The following is a 17,286-nucleotide window of genomic DNA, read 5'->3' on the forward strand; positions in this document are numbered from 1 at the left end:
ACGTTTTGTTCTATGCAAAAATCTCTGCTTCTAGTAGGGGTATTCCTGTCGATAGAATAAGAAACGTTCACCTTTACAGAGATGCAAAGTTTTTGTAGTCACGCTACAGGTCGACATTTTGATCGGATCGTCACGAAATTTTGAGGGCTGATGGGGGTCCCAGATAGGAAGAAGGCTATTGATTTTGGTCAGATAATATCCAGGCATTGGAATGTTCAAATATGAATATATCTCCGTTCTTCTAGTAGGGGTATTCCAAAAGCAAAGCCTGGAAGAGGAAAAGTTCACCTTTACAACGATTCAAAGTAGATTGGCATATCCTTTTTTACTTGAATATCCCAGCTTTGGTTAGGTGCATTGCAACAAAAGAAAATTCATTACATTCTGAGGTTTTTATTGATCCAAATGTTACCAAAGTGGTCAAATACTTGGGACGTTCATTTGTACCCAGCAAAAAGTCATTACCAAGTAAATGAAGCTAAAACAGCTGGATGACCCAGGAGTCGAGTATTTAAGTAAGGTCCTCAACTTATCGCTAGCCACCCTAATTGTTTCCGATGCCTGGAAGATGGGCAGGGTGGTCCCGCTGCTGAAACATGGCAAAGATGCCAGTAAAGGTGAGTCGTACAGGCCGATTTCGCTTCTATCACCATTAGCAAAGATACTCGAGGCATTACTCCTCCCCAGCATCAGAACGTGCTATCCAGTTGCAGATCATCAACACGGGTTCCGGAAGCAGCACAGTACCACAACAGCACCGCACGCCATTTCCACATATCGCACCTGTTCAACAAAAGGGAAGCAACTCAAAATGTCATACTTTTCAGTAGAGACAAAAACCTGTTCATACATTACTAGTAACTCTGAGGACACGAAGAGTTAAATAGCGGTATTTTTTGACGAAAGAGTAGACAAAACAATCTGAGATTTTTACAGTGGATTGAGTTGATAATTATCTATAGTTTTTCATTAAAAAGTTAAAATTTCGAAATTTTGATTTTTTTATTAATTTTCTCGTTTAGAGTTAAGCTTGATGATCGGAAATTATTTGCAAGTGAAAAAGGAAAGCCAAGGACTCGAACCCACATAGTCACCAAATTACGTTACCTGGTTTCATTGGTGGTAAAGCAAATCTTCGGACGTATCGACTATGTAATGGCTTCTCTGTCCTAGAACATATCGTTTTTCAAATGCAAATGTGTTTTGTACATTTACGCGGATACTTGGCCACAGAAATGTATTTTCTTCACGACAAGCGCTTTTTTGCGCTGCCTTTGAAGTTATGAGTTTTGGCTTTGAACGCTAACACGCCGTGACAACATTTTTGATATGTTTTCAAGGACGAGGGTTCAAATCCCAGCCGGGCTCAGCCTGTTTTTATTTTTATGAAATTTTGCCTGTAAGGGCGAAGATCATTTTTAATGATTTTTTATTAATTTTCTCGTTTAGAGTTAAGCTTGATGATCGGAAATTATTTGCAAGTGAAAAAGGAAAGCCAAGGACTCGAACCCACATAGTCACCAAATTACGTTAATTTTGTTGAACAGGTGCGATATATTGGACGGGGACTCAACCAGGACAAACCATGTCACAGAACAGTGATGGTAGCATTGGATCTGACCAAAGAATTTGATACGGTCAGCCATGCTAGGCTGTTCGAGGATATCGAGAATACTATCCTCCGGCCATGTCTGAAACGCTGGGTCATAAACTATTTGTGTGGTCGCCAGTCATACGTGGAATTCAGAGACAGGAAATCCAAACCCCGTAGAGTGAAGCAGGGAGTTCCCCAAGGAGGGGTGATATCTCCGGAACTGTTTAACCTCTACCTCTCTGCAATTCCACGCCCTCCCGACGTCATTGAGTTAATTACGTACGCGGATGATTGTACACTCATTGCGTCAGGTCCCAATATCGGTAACGTTTGTGACAGGCTAAATGCATATCTCATTGATCTTGTAGAGTTTTTCCACGCGACTAATATGAAAATATCCACCACTAAGTCAACAGCCACACTGTTCACCACATGGACGGCGCAAATGAAGCTCCCACTGAATGTGCAGGTCGACGGTGCAATTATTCCGACCACAAACTACCCCAAGGTCCTAGGGGTCACATTCGATAGCATGTATAAGTCGTCCCAGCATACTACAGTCCCTCAAGTCCCTAGCCGGCAGCACTTGGGATGCAGATAAAGAAATCTTGTTAACCACATACAACGCGATAGATCGGTATGTGGTAAGCTATGCGGCGCCAGCGTGGTTTACTAACGTAAGTGATACGCAATGGGATAAACTACAAATCTGTCAGAATGCTGCCCTGAGAACAGCTACAGGGTGTCACCTCATGTCTGCAGTGGACCATTTACATGAGGAGACAAAGATCCTTCCTGTGCGTCATCACAACAGGATGTTGACGATGCAGTACTTGCTTGGATGCTGTAGGCAAGACCACCATCTGGTGGATATGCCTGAATCCCCCAGGCGAGTTAGGGAGGATCATAGAGATCTAGAGAGAGAGGTCCAAAGATATAAAAGAGAACCTCTAGATCAACGTGCATACCAGGCAGGTTTAAGATACATTCATACTGATGCGGTTGCAGAGGCTCTGGCAGCCTACAGTGTCAATATCGTCCTCGAAGATCATCCACCACCCGTGGCAGCGGAAGAACAACAGCTGCCAAGACAAAAGAGAGTCGTGTTGGCACAACTTAGATCTGGTTGGTGCAGCCGCCTCAATTCTTACTGGGCCAGGATTGATGGCACGCGGAATATCTGCGCGGCATGTGGAACCGGTCCGCATACTACGCAGCACCTGTTTAACTGCCCAGCCAACCCGACTGACTTAACTTCCGACTGACTTTCAGCCGCTGGCCGAAACACTATGATTTCAGGTCAATCCGGTACGAAAGAACCCGCTGCAGTAGGATTGTTGCTCACTTGTTAAATTTAATGTCTTGTAGTACCGCAAATTGAGTTTGCCCTTACACAGAAAAAACAAAAGTATGAATTTTTTATACCCTCAGCATTTATGCTAACGAGGGTATATACACTTTCATACGGTGCATCATCGAAATAATGGTTTTAGACCCCAAAAATTTTTTTACGAAATGTGTTTCAGACAATTTGGAGTTGATTTAGCCATGTCCGTCCGTCTGTCTCTCTGGCTGGCTGGAGCGCATGATAACTCTCGAACGAAACAACCGATTCGGTACAAAATTTGGTTTCTTAATATTCTGTCCAAACTTAGTTTAAGTTCGAAGATGGGTAATATCGGTCCACTCCTTCCGGTACCTCCCCCACAAAAGTTCGGAAATGTTCGGAAAATTTGTGCGCACGATAACTCTTGAAGGAAGTAACCGATTTGGTCTTAGATGGGGTTTCAATATGGACTCAATCGGTCCACTCCTTCGGGTACCTCACACACAAATTTTCGGAAAAGTTCAGTTTAGGACCTGCTCTCGAATCGGTTTGATTTTTGCTGTAGCAATTTGTATTCACTGCCCCCCATACGACGGTATACGTTTCATCAGAGGCAAGTACAAACTTCCTGAGAAAATAGCCGGAAAGTTACAAAAAACCCCTATGACACCGGGTGTAGTGGTTGGAGCGGTTGGATCTGTCGATTCGGTCCAAAATGTTACCTTCGTAATATTATGTGCAAACTTAGTTTATGTTCGAAGATAAGCCATATCGGTCCACTCCTTCAGATACCTTCCCCACGATAACTCTTGATAGGAGTGACCGATTTGGTCCATACTTTACACATCCTAATATACATATCTACCAGACATAGATCAGATTTGAATATGGACTGTATTTGTCCACTCCTTCGGGTACCTCCCACATACAATTTTGGATAAATTCACTTTAAGACCTGCTCTCGAATCACTTTGATTTTTGTTGAAGCAACTTGCATTCGCTGCCTCAATTACGGCAGTAAAAGTTTTTCAGGGGCAAGTCCATACTTCTTGAGAATACAGCCCGAAAGTTGTAAAAAAATCCTATGGCTGGAGAGCTCGAACCGAATACTGTGTTCGTCCACACTTTGGATATTGTAATATTTCTTCGAATATTAGATGAAATTCGAAGGTGGTGCTTATAGGTCCACTCCTTCCTTTACTCGACGATTTACAGCTCATTTACTACGAGTTTCGCATAACTCAACACAACACACAAAAAGCACTAGAACACTTCAAATCATGCTTGATCCTGCACAGAAATTTAGCACTGGTATCTGGCTAGCTCTTTGCAAAATATGGTCCAAGTAGTTATTTTAGTTTTTGTGTAATAATCTTTTTAAGTGGAGAAACGCGTTTTTCTCGAAACTTGATTTTCCGAGATGTGTCACTCTTTGAGTAAATGAGCGATATGGTATACATTGTTCTGCTTTACAAGATACATAATTCATTAGGAAAAATCAATTAGAAGAAACGTATAAAGAACAATAATAACAAAATTAAATAAAAAACTAATTTCAAAATAAAATAAAAAACAAAATTTTTATAGAAAAAAGTAATTCTTCAATAGTTTGTTTGGCTCGAGGTCAGTAATAAAACAATGATAATTTTGCTTTATTATTTTATTTAACTTCCGATATTTCGATCGTCTTTGACGATCATCATCAGGGAATTATTTTATAACAACTTCACTTTCTTTCTATTGCACAGGCGATTTGCTACTGTAGCAAAATTTGGCATTTGGGGTCCCTTTTTCACCAAAAATTGTAAACATTGTACCACCCGATAGCCCACTAATTGAACACATTTTTTAGATTAGATAAGATACTTTAGGCATTTGGGACATCCGTGGTCGAAAAATGTATACACCTAATAATTATTCTATTTTAGTTATGAATATTTTCTGGTGAAGGTTATAAAAACTTCGGCCCGGCCATACTTTAAAATTTTTTACTTGTTGGTATTGAATATTGGTTATACCAATTCAGGTTATGATGCAGCCCACATAGAACGGTACCGTCCAAATTTCGATATTCTCAATGTTATAGGCGCATTTTCCCACCAATTTGGCTTAAATTTTTTGTATATATAGTTGCAAAGAAATGTAGGTATAGGACCACGTTTTCCTATAGCACCAATATAACGGTACCTGCCGATGTTCGGTATTTTGAAGCTTTTAACCACATTATTCAACCGAAATGGCTAAAATTTGGTATTATGTCTGCCTTGAGGATCTAAACTATTCCCGCAGAGAATGGCCGGTACGGCCCCAAAGTGCCTACCGCTTTTTGGTATTTTCAAGCTTTTTAGCACATTTTTCATCCGAAATGACTAAAATATGGTATTTGGCCTTCGTTGGTGTCGAAAAATTCCTGCAGAGAATTGTCGATATAGATTCACGTTTCGATATAGCTCCCATAGAACAGTATCTCCCGATTTTGGAAATATTGAAAACTGTATATTTACAGCCTGTTCATGTATTTCGACCGAAAGGTTTTCTGCGCTTCGGAAGTGGAAAAAATCATTTTCTGTTCATGTAAACGCCTTAGAAACGAAAATCAATGCGACCGACAAGTCATACGAAATAACACGTAAACGTACACTTTTCCATTAAATTTGGGTTTATGTATTTCGAAAGGACTATCTCTTATAGAAAGAGAATGTCAAAATCACTCACTTGCTTTGTAGCTGCCGAGTAGAACGTAAACTCGCGAATAACACCGAAAATCTTAAAACAAATTTATGCAACACATTCTTGAAACAAAATAAAAATTTTATAGACACGTTTTAATGGCGGTTTCATCCATTATTTTGAAGAAATAAATAAAATAAAATAATTCAAAATACCGACACATTTTATTTTTCAAACAAAATAGATCACACATATTCCAATGCTTGTATGCATATGTGAATTTTGTTTTCATTTCTCATTTGGCTCTCATTTATAAACATAGTTGTACAAATGTACATTCAAAGTAGTAGTATTTCGCATAGGATACGTAACGGCAGTCGCACGATAGTTTGCAAAATACATGAACGCATTTTTAGGCGGAAGGGAGTGACTGCTTTCCTTTCGCACAAGTTTCCGTGCGACATACATGAACAGGCGTCTAGTCTTCTTTGGGTTTTCTTTCCATTGAGAATCTGAAATACAAAGTAACACAAATTTTAAAATAACTCAAATTGGACGGTATTGTTACTCGATAGATGTGCTTACCAAATCATAGACCTATATTTAGAATTTGCCGAATATGACTTTTGTACCTGCTGATACTTTACTAAATCGTTATCCTTTACCAATACTTTGCTGTAGGAATATTTTATACACCTACCGAAGATTAAATACCACATATCAGCCATTTCTGTCTGATAATTTGGCTAAAATAATACCAAAATAGGCAAGTGTTACACCCATAGCGAAAACTACAAACTAAATTTCTGCCATTTCGGTTGGATAGTGTGGTTGGAACCTGAAAAATACTGGTACGGTAAACCATTTTCTATACCAAACATCCTAGGAGTAATATAAACTTTGTTTTATATCTATTTTTAAAATTGCGAGTCCTATCTTGATTTCATCTTACGATGACGCAACAAAATTAAAGAAGGAAATAAGAATTTTTTACATGATACTATACCGCAAAAAAATTCACGCGGTTTATTATATACAAACGTAAATAGATTTGTATTCATATTCTGTTAAATTTAACATCGCTTCAGAGTGTTTAATGTCAGTTGAATTTATTATTTAAGTCTAAATCATTTGCTTATTAACCTCCGCGGATTGGATTTTTCTATCATATTGAAAAGAAATACATTGCCAATAATGAAGACGTCAAAATATACCTTGCATCTGACATTGGTTGTGTTGGTGCTATTACTGCAGTATTTGAGTTATTTTGGAGGAATTGGTCGTTATATAGCACAAACTGGTGATAACTGTGGTGTTGTTAAATGCAATGTGAATATTTGGAACAAAAAAACTCGCTTTTTTCATGAAAAATTTTTAACGAACGAAAAATCTTTAACGAACAACTATGTTTTTTTTTCCTGAAAACGCGCATCCTGTGGTTTTTGGCCAATAACAGGAACCACAAGAAAACAATTATGTAAATTTTTTACTCACTTGGATTCGCACATTAAATATATGTAAATAAATAAAGTCTTCGTACAAATAATAAAAAAGGTAAAAGAACTTGAGAATAATATTATAAAAACAAGTAAGACCGGTAAATCGTCTAAAGGAGGAAAAAGGGACTGTTTTTTTAGGAGGAATATGCCGAAAATAAGTAGATGCAAGTACCCAAACAATGAGTAACACAAGGGTACTTTCAACTTCTAATGTATGTATGTATTTCTACGAAGTAAATGATCAACTCTTGTCATAGATTTTGGTGGTTTTATTCCAGGCTACGAATAAACATGTCATTAGCACCAACGAAATAGCTAGGCAAGGCAATATGCAGAATATGTCGAATTTATGAATTTGAAGTGGACAGGAACTTGTCTTTTAGGCCAGTAAATTTGCCTGCACTCTAAGGAAGAGTGCATCTATACATCTCTGTGGTGTAGCAACATAAGCTGAATTATTTATGTTTAATAGATGTATGTAATCAGACTATTTTTTTTTTTGGTTGTTAACTTAACAATATTTTTGGTAATTAACGACATAATTTACGGACAAAAATCGTTAAAAATGGTATACAGAAACGGAGAAATATATTAGTTTAGAAATATGTTTGGATCCAAACAAATATTTGTTTGGGACTGTCCAAACAAATATATGTTTGCAACATTTTGTAACATATCTCAATTTAATATGTTTGGGTACCAACGTATTTTTTATGTTAGAACATATTTTTTATGGGTGGAGAGGATTTTTGTCAAAGAGAGTAACAACAGGGCTCTCGCAACTGCGGAATGCTGGTTTATAATAAAGAGCTGTGTGCATGGTGTAATGCGTAAAACACGCGTGTTTCGTGCTTTGTTGTTGTTAACCAACGAAGCAAGCGAAAAGAAAAAAAAAAATGGTATTAATTATGTTGGTCTCATTTCTTCAGTGTTCTAGAGACAAACGCTGAGTAAAGACGGTAAAGTGAGTGAACAAATCAGTATTTGGTATTTTCTTTTTTCTTTTTAGTAAATTAAATGTCCAATACATTTTATAATTGAATCAAAAAGGTGAATGGAAATATTTTATTGGACAAGGAAGAAGTCGCATTCAATACTGGTAATTACAGTAAAATCTCGATAATCCGGACACCACATGTTTCGGCGGTGTCCGGATTATCGAATTGTCCGGATTACCGAGTAGTAATAAAAACATATAATTTTGAAAGTTTAAATTATTATTAAGGGACATTTACTAGATAATAACCTGGCCTCTAATGTAAACAAATTTATATTAAATCTTTTGGATGCATAATTACAAGAATGCAATACAACAATCCTTAGTCGTCGGTGATTTTGAATGACAAAGAAAGAAAATAATTTAATTTTGATTTTCAATATAGTCAGGCTTAATTCCATAGTGTGTTGCTTTAATACTCTATTAAAACAACTTTAATTTATTAGTGGAAAAAAATTGGCTATTTCTACCAAGGGTTATGGCAGGGAAAACTATAGTTTCGGATCTCGCCACAGATACTCATCAGTTCCCTTGTTTCTTGTTTTTCAACAAGAAACTTTTTATACCCAAGTGTCAATTGCTCGCTCAAATAGATACGTGTCCAAAGAAACACTCTGATCGAGGCACTACCTAAACTCGAGCAACTACACTTGCAAACAAAACCATAGCATTGGGATAGATTTTGTGAACAAGAAACATCGATCTTTCAGGGAACTAGGCTACCCAACATTAGGTTTTAAATACTGTTGCTTACCATAGCCAGCCATCAATGGCTGAACGATGGAAAAATCATTTGACAGATTCAGATAGTTAATACCATATTGACTATATAATTCGAAGAAATATGAGAATTTGTACCAGCTCAGTATTCGGTTCGAGAGTTGTCGTGCGCAACAGCCACTACACATGCTGGGGTTTTTAAAATTACATGTAATTTTCTCAAGAATTATGGGCTAATAGGGACTTTGAGTGCGACCTGTTGCAAGAAAAATCAAAACGATTCGAGAGGAAGTCCTAAACTTCGCTTTTCCGAAGGGGGGTTGACATATATAGTCCATATTCTAACCGGATCTATGTCTCGTAGAAATATCACGATGTGCAAAGTATGGACCAACTCGGTTACTGCCTTCGAGAGATATCGTGTGCACCATTTTAGCGAAAAGTTTTGAACTTTTGTGGATGAGGTAGCCAAAGGAGTGAACCCATATCGCCCATCTTAGGACATGATTTAAGTTTGGCAAACTATTACGACTGCCAAATTTTGGACCGAATCGGTTCAAGAGTTATCATGCGCTCTACACATGGTGCCATAACGGGGTTTTACAGCTTTCGGGCCATCTTGTACCGTCGTAACGCGGGCAGCGAATACAAGTTCTTACAACAAAAATCAAATCGATTCGAGAGGAGGTCTTAAACTACACTTTTCCGAAATTTGCGTGGAAGGTACCTGAAGGAGTGGCCTGATATAGTCCATATGCAAACTTGATATATGTATGTCTGGTAGGAATTTAACGATGTGCAAAGTATGGACCAAATCGGTTAGTGCCTTCGAGAGTTATCGAAAAAACTGAACTTTTGTGGGTGAGGTACCAGAGGGAGTGGACCGAACAAAATATTACGAAGCCAACTTTTGGACCAAATCGGTTAATCCGTTCGAGAGTTATCGTACGCTTCAGCCAGTCTGACAGACGGACGGACATTGCTAAATCGACTCAAAGTTGTCTGAAACGAAATTCGTCCAAACATACTTGGAGTTAGGGATACGCAAGTCAATTTTCGAGTAATCGATTCCTCGATTTTTTGATTTGAAGAATCTAAAAATCGAAGTCGACTTTTGTCTTCATAAAAAATCAAAAGATCGATTTGCTATTATAATTCTTAGATTCTTGCTGTGGAAATCAGAAGATCAATTCTGTTTTGACTTTTTGATGTACTACGAAAATGAAATATATAGATTACATTGGTGAGAGCAACAGGGGTGCCAAGTTGGTGGTTTTCCCGCTACTTCCCAGTGGGAAAATGTAATCGATGGGAATCGAACGGGTAATACAGAGCCACTATGTTTTATTGATTACCGAATACGAATAACACGGTGCATGTCCTAGGAAAATAATATATTCCTTTATAGTATCCATAGAAAGCATCGTGTAATCAATGGGTATATTCTTTTACAGTTCTTTAGTAATATATAATGGAATTCATATACTGGAATGCATCGTATTATGTATGTATTCTCTTTTTATAAGTAATTTATTCCCCCGTATGCCTTAAGTAATTTATTGGATTAAAATAGAAAACCATTAATTTTAATTAATTTTTTATTTATATTTAGAAATATAAGGATTTTATGTAGTTAAAAAATATTCATAGAATACAAAAAAAGAATATTCATTCATTAAAAACAGAAATTAAAATAGTTTAATACATTTTTTTACAAAATTACGTCCCCAGTGGGAAAATGTAATCGATGGGAATCGAACGGGTAATACAGAGCCACTATGTTTTATTGATTACCGAATACATTATTCGTAACACGGTGCATGTCCTAGGAAAATAATATATTCCTTTATAGTATCCATAGAAAGCATCGTGTAATCAATGGGTATATTCTTTTACAGTTCTTTAGTAATATATAATGGAATTCATATACTGGAATGCATCGTATTATGTATGTATTCTCTTTTTATAAGTAATTTATTCCCCCGTATGCCTTAAGTAATTTATTGGATTAAAATAGAAAACCATTAATTTTAATTAATTTTTTATTTATATTTAGAAATATAAGGATTTTATGTAGTTAAAAAATATTCATAGAATACAAAAAAAGAATATTCATTCATTAAAAACAGAAATTAAAATAGTTTAATACATTTTTTTACAAAATTACGTCCCCAGTGGGAAAATGTAATCGATGGGAATCGAACGGGTAATACAGAGCCACTATGTTTTATTGATTACCGAATACATTATTCGTAACACGGTGCATGTCCTAGGAAAATAATATATTCCTTTATAGTATCCATAGAAAGCATCGTGTAATCAATGGGTATATTCTTTTACAGTTCTTTAGTAATATATAATGGAATTCATATACTGGAATGCATCGTATTATGTATGTATTCTCTTTTTATAAGTAATTTATTCCCCCGTATGCCTTAAGTAATTTATTGGATTAAAATAGAAAACCATTAATTTTAATTAATTTTTTATTTATATTTAGAAATATAAGGATTTTATGTAGTTAAAAAATATTCATAGAATACAAAAAAAGAATATTCATTCATTAAAAACAGAAATTAAAATAGTTTAATACATTTTTTTACAAAATTACGTCTTTATTGTTACACGACACAAACAAAACTGGCAAATTTATGCTGCGACTTAAAGTCGTCGGCAGATAACGGGATTACAAAAAAAAAAAAAATACAAAAAAAAAACATTGCATTCCCTTGTCGTATCCAGTGGGAATGTAAGAGGTAATTAATATGATTTTTCTGTCAAGTGGAATTGCTCGTTCGATTCTTTACGGTATATTATATAACGTATCTTCTATAATATATTTAATAATTTAACTTTTTGTCCAATTATATTCTTTTCCCGATTCTTAGGGATACGTTTTGGAACGTATTGCTTATAATGCGTTAATAAATATATTTTCAATGTAATATGTTCCCAATTTTCCCACTGGGTTGTGTTGATTTTTGACGTACAAAAGCCACTGTTTAAGCAGTAATTTTTACCTAGGAACAGTTGACATCCCTGGAGAGCAAGACAACAATATTATATTATTTGTTGTTACTGATGAAAAAAGTTAACCTAACGCTACGGCAGTGTCATGTCACAATAATACAGGTACAGCTATGGTGGAATAATAAGGTGTAACGCCAAAAACAGCTGATCTTCATACCAGTTGTCAAAATGCGTTATTGTGAATAAAATCACATACAAAATGTAAACAAACAATTCACAGTAATGCATTATTGTGAGCAAATTTGACGTTTGACATGATTTGATGTAACACCTTCACGCAGAGAAAAAAATATGTTTGATCCAACAATATTCCAAGAGCAAAATATGTATTGTTAACATATTGTTGGATTCCTCATGTAGTATTGTAAATCCAAAAATAGTTTGTGTCAACTGAACAATATTTCTCTCTTTTCTTCGAAAATTTGTTTCTCTTCTCTCTGTATGTACTTGTGAGACTCTTGTTTTTATTTGTTTCTGTTTTGTTTCATTCTTCTTTCCTTTTCATGTTTGTTATGGTGTTTAATTATTCCTTATGTTGTGGTGGGTTCTTGTGGCTTTTTGTTTGTCTTTGTTGTCAGCCAATGCAGCAAACCATGTATTGTGTTCATCAATGATTGCAATAATATACGCGACATTTATATCCAAGTTATGCGAAAAGTGTATATGAGAAGTATATGCACTCAAATCAAAAATTTCTGGGCTGGTTTTCTGTATTGACAATACTTTTTGTAAACAAAATTAGATTATGATAGTTCCTACAAACTGTATTGTTAACGATTTTAACAATATTGCGGAAATTCGAAAGTTGTTTTTGTTTTCTATGTTTGGAACAAAAGATGGTATTTTTGGATTTAGATTACAATGTTTGAACAAAACAAATACATTTTTGGAACCAAAACATATATTTTTGTTCCAACAAAAGCGAAAAATATTTTTTCTCTGCGTGTTGTTATTCCACTATGGGTACAGCGGCAAAATCAGCTGGTTATCACCAGGGTTTAAAAACCAGCATCTAAAACCATTAGCATTAGCTGTACACTTCAACTGCTACACAATAGCTGTGTTCCTTTACTTACCTGAGGTTACAATTTTAACCATTTGTTACCATTTTTAACCTGCAATGCGTTCCTTAACCCCGAAAAGCGGCAAAACTGGAAGCAATTTTTAAGAGAGTGAGAGGGGAGAGAGAACGAAAATGGCTTTCTCTTCTACCACAGGCTACCAGCTAAATTTCTGCAGGTAGAAAATGGCAGAACTGATTTTTCGACTTTTGTTTGACGATTATATCACAAAATGGACGAAAAACCGAAGAAAAAGTCGAACACTGACAACACTAAATTAAAAACAGTGAAATAAAAGACGAAAATTGATTTTTTATGTTTTTTTCTGGCATTGCTGCCTGATCTACCATTTTTCTGTTCCTTTACTTTTCTGGTAAAAATGTTCATGAGAGAGCAATTTTGAACAAATTTGACACTTTTCTCTTTTACCACTCTTACCATTAAAAAAGTAAAGGAACAAAGCTAATATTGACACACACGGCTAAATAAGCAACCGAACGCATATTTATTTTTGTACATTTTTGCTTATTTCGTTTTTTACGTCTAATCTTTTTTTCGTTAGGCATAATCGACAACCACGCTACATATTTAGCAGTCGGCTGACCATTCATCGCAGCGAATTAGCCACCTAGGGTGGTTTTTCGATTAGAGTTGCCAACGCAGTAATAATAAAAGGTGTCATTTAATGTCAAAATGCCTCCATCATATTGTAGAACCTAAAGAATACTAATTATTATTGTTTAAAAATAAAAAATATATATATTTAACGGCTTCATCAAAAATTCACATGTCCTTTGAAGGAAAAAGTGGAATTAATTATGGCGTGATTTTTAATGCATTACACTGGTAACCCTTATCTCAATAACAATTGTTTGCTTAAAATCTGGCTAAGCCGTTGAAACTTTGTTGCTTATTCTCTTTTCTGATATGTGTTGATCATGTGTGCTGCAAAATATGAGTATGCGTGCCGGATGCTATTTTATTATAGCGACAATATCAAATAGCATCAGCATCGCTAGCAATATTTTTGTGAAATTTGTTGCTACATGTTGCCGTTGTTCATTGTTGCTAAAAATATTTCGAAGAAATTGTATCAGGCAAAGCTGCAAATATTCGGTGCTTTTGCTAATATGGCGTTAGCATTTTAAATCCTGGTTATCACACTAGTTGTCCAAATTCATTATTGTGAATAAAAACACATACAAAATGTAAACAAGCAATTCACAATAATACATTATTATGGCCAAAATTGACGTTTGGTATGATTTGATGTAACACCTTCTTATTCCACCATGGGCAGTGTTAAACGCGAAGCATTGTACACTAAAACGTTACACGTTACACACGAAGGAGTCATCTCGATCGAACGATTCTTTTATCCAAGTAAGAATCAAAAGATCGATTTTTGAGTTTTACGTAAGAATCAAAAGATCGAAAGATCGATTTTTGAGTTCTAAGTAAGAATCAAAGGATCGAAAGATCGATTTTTAAGTTTTAACAATAAATCAAAAGATCGAAAAGTGGATTTTTGCTTGGAAATACGTATCCCTACTTGGAGTCTTAAACCATTATTTCGATGAGGCACATTTTACCCGTATTAAAGTGTATATACCCTCGTTAGCATAAATGCTGAGGGTATAAAAATATTATTTTTTTTTAAATTATGATTCGTTGTTTCTTCTACGATGTTCCCAGTTTATATTTCTGATATGTGGTTAAATATTGGTTATTGGTGCAACTAAATTGGAAAAATAAGAATTCTTTTCGCATGACAATATACCGCTAGGAAATTCCACACGATTAATAATATACATTCAGTTAAATTTAACATCAGTTCAAAGTATTTAATGTAAGTTGGAATTATTATTTAAGACATCAGTTTCTATCAGACTGACCAAAGAAATACATTGGCAATAATGAAGACGTCAAAATATACATTGCATCTGACATTGGCTGTGCTGGTGATATTGCTGCAGTATTTGAGTTATTTTGGAGGGTGTGGTCACTATATACATTTTGGTGATAACTGTAATCATTCTCAATGTGGTGTGAATCAGAACAATAAAGTATCTTACGTTATTCATAATAATAATCCGAATAATTATAATAATAATATTATTAATATCAATAATAATAACAATAATAATATTAAAAATATTAATAATAATCAGAATAATAAATATAATAATAATCAAAATAATAATAATAATCAGAATAATAATAATAAACATAATAAAAATCAGAACTTTAACAATAACAAGCATAACAATAATCACAATAATAATAATAAACATTGAAATAATTTTTGGTTGGCTCCAAAACTCTTTAAAGATCTATGGTGTCTTTTTGTTAAAAATAAAAGTACACATTGCGTCATCTTTGTTTGGTCTGAAAATCTTAAAATAAATCTTATCTGTTATTGAGTCTGAAAAATTGAAGTTTGTTGTTGTTTCCGGGTTGGTTCTTAAAATCTTGAAAAATTGTTTTTACTGTTGCTTTGTTGGGTTAAAATGACCTTTAAAACATTCGCGTGTCACGATCGTGACACTAAAAACATAAACAGCTAAGCATTTTAGTGACGACAAAATACTGAAGACTTTAGTTGTTATTGTTTAGTGTTAGGATCGTTACACGCGCCCATCTCTATTGCCCAGCAAAAATACTCATTACAAAACTCCTTACTAACCCATTATTTTAATAACAAGGGCACTAAAATCAGTAGGTTAACTAGTCACGACTTTTAGCAACTACTTATTTAAGTGGCAAAAAAATTACCAAATATTTTGCGCTACATGTCCTTGTAAAACAAAGGCATTTTGTAATGAGTATTTTTGCTGGGGAGTGAGTATGACAAAAGCATTTTTAAAAGAAAACAAGTAAAAAAAGTATCAGTCGATTTTGTCGACTTGGCCCTTTTTGGAAGTATGAACTTGCCGACAAAAGAATATATTTGGTTTTAAGCTCAAAAGTTTTGCGGAGGATGTACTTGAAGAAATGGAACGACATTGTCCATTTTGGAAGTGGATCTTATTTTGGGAGTTAACATAGAGGTTTTGGACCACTATGTCAGGAAGCATGGACTTGGCCACGTAAAACATAATATCTCTTAAATAGGACCACAAGTAATAGCATCGGTATAATTTTCCAAAGGATCTTCGAAAAGATCCTATACTGCACTTAAACAAAGGCTTTGAATTTTTGTGGGGGAGGTACCGATATGGAGCATTTTTGAAATAAAAATACATTTGAACAAAATATTAGGATATTCAAAGTTTGGACGGTTGCTCCGTTTAACAGATATAGCGCGTACTATTTTAGTGAGATTTTTAAACTTTTGGAGAGAAGTCCCAGAAGGTGCGCCCATCTTCAAACTTAAACTAAGTTTGGACAAAATGTTGACCAATACGGTTACTCCCTTCAAGAGTTGTCGTGTGCAGAAAATTTCCGAATTTTTGCGGGGGTGGTACCTGAAGGAATGGACCGATAAGACTGAACTTCAAACTTAACTTAAGTTTGGACAAAATATATAATAATTGTTCCACAAATATCCCAGACGGGACAAGGGAGACTTCTCTCATATCAATGAGTGCACCCCGATTCATATTAGCTCAATGATATGGGACCTACTGTTTATCGCCGAGTCCGACACCACTTTATGAGAAGTTTTGTATGGCTGAAATACTCAGGAAATGCCGCCAACATTACTGAGGGCTATTTTGCCACCGTTGAAAATTTTGATGTTGCCTGGCCGGGGAATCGTACCCACGACTTTCTGCGTGCAAGGCGGGTGTGCATACCATTGCACTATGGTGGCACCCTTGAACAAAATATTACGAAGGCCAAATTTTGGACCGAAATACATATAGTGTTAAGTGTATAGAATAATAGAAGAATTCTATTGTAAAATAGCTGTTAAGATTTATTTTATGTCAGTAAAATAAGAATAGAATTTGAAACCAAGTGAATAGGTTGTGGTTTTATTCTCATTCATACATTATGGTCCTTCGATAAATTAGCACTAGCGACTACAAAGTAAAAAAATACAAAATTAAAACAAAATCAAAGTTCAAAATAACAAGTAAAAAAGTATCAGTCGGCTTTGCCGACAGAGATATACCCTCAGCCTGTGTATATTGAAACAATTTTTTTTTTTCCAAAAAACGCATGTATTTAGGGAGTTTTAAAAATTTTGTGCGTTTGAACTGACAAAAATGTTGATTAGGATTTAATATCGAAAGTTTTGCGGAGGAGATACTAAAAAGAATGGATCTCCATCCACTACATATGGTACCATAGGGGTTTTTTAGACCTTCAGGGATGTTTGCTCAAGAAGTATGAACTTGCCCCTGAAACAACTTTTACCATCGCAATTGAGGCAGCAATGCAAG

Source organism: Musca autumnalis, unplaced genomic scaffold (genome assembly GCF_047663935.1).
Source record: "Musca autumnalis isolate F117 unplaced genomic scaffold, ASM4766393v1 scaffold_4, whole genome shotgun sequence".
In the NCBI taxonomy this organism is placed as follows: Eukaryota; Metazoa; Arthropoda; class Insecta; order Diptera; family Muscidae; genus Musca; species Musca autumnalis.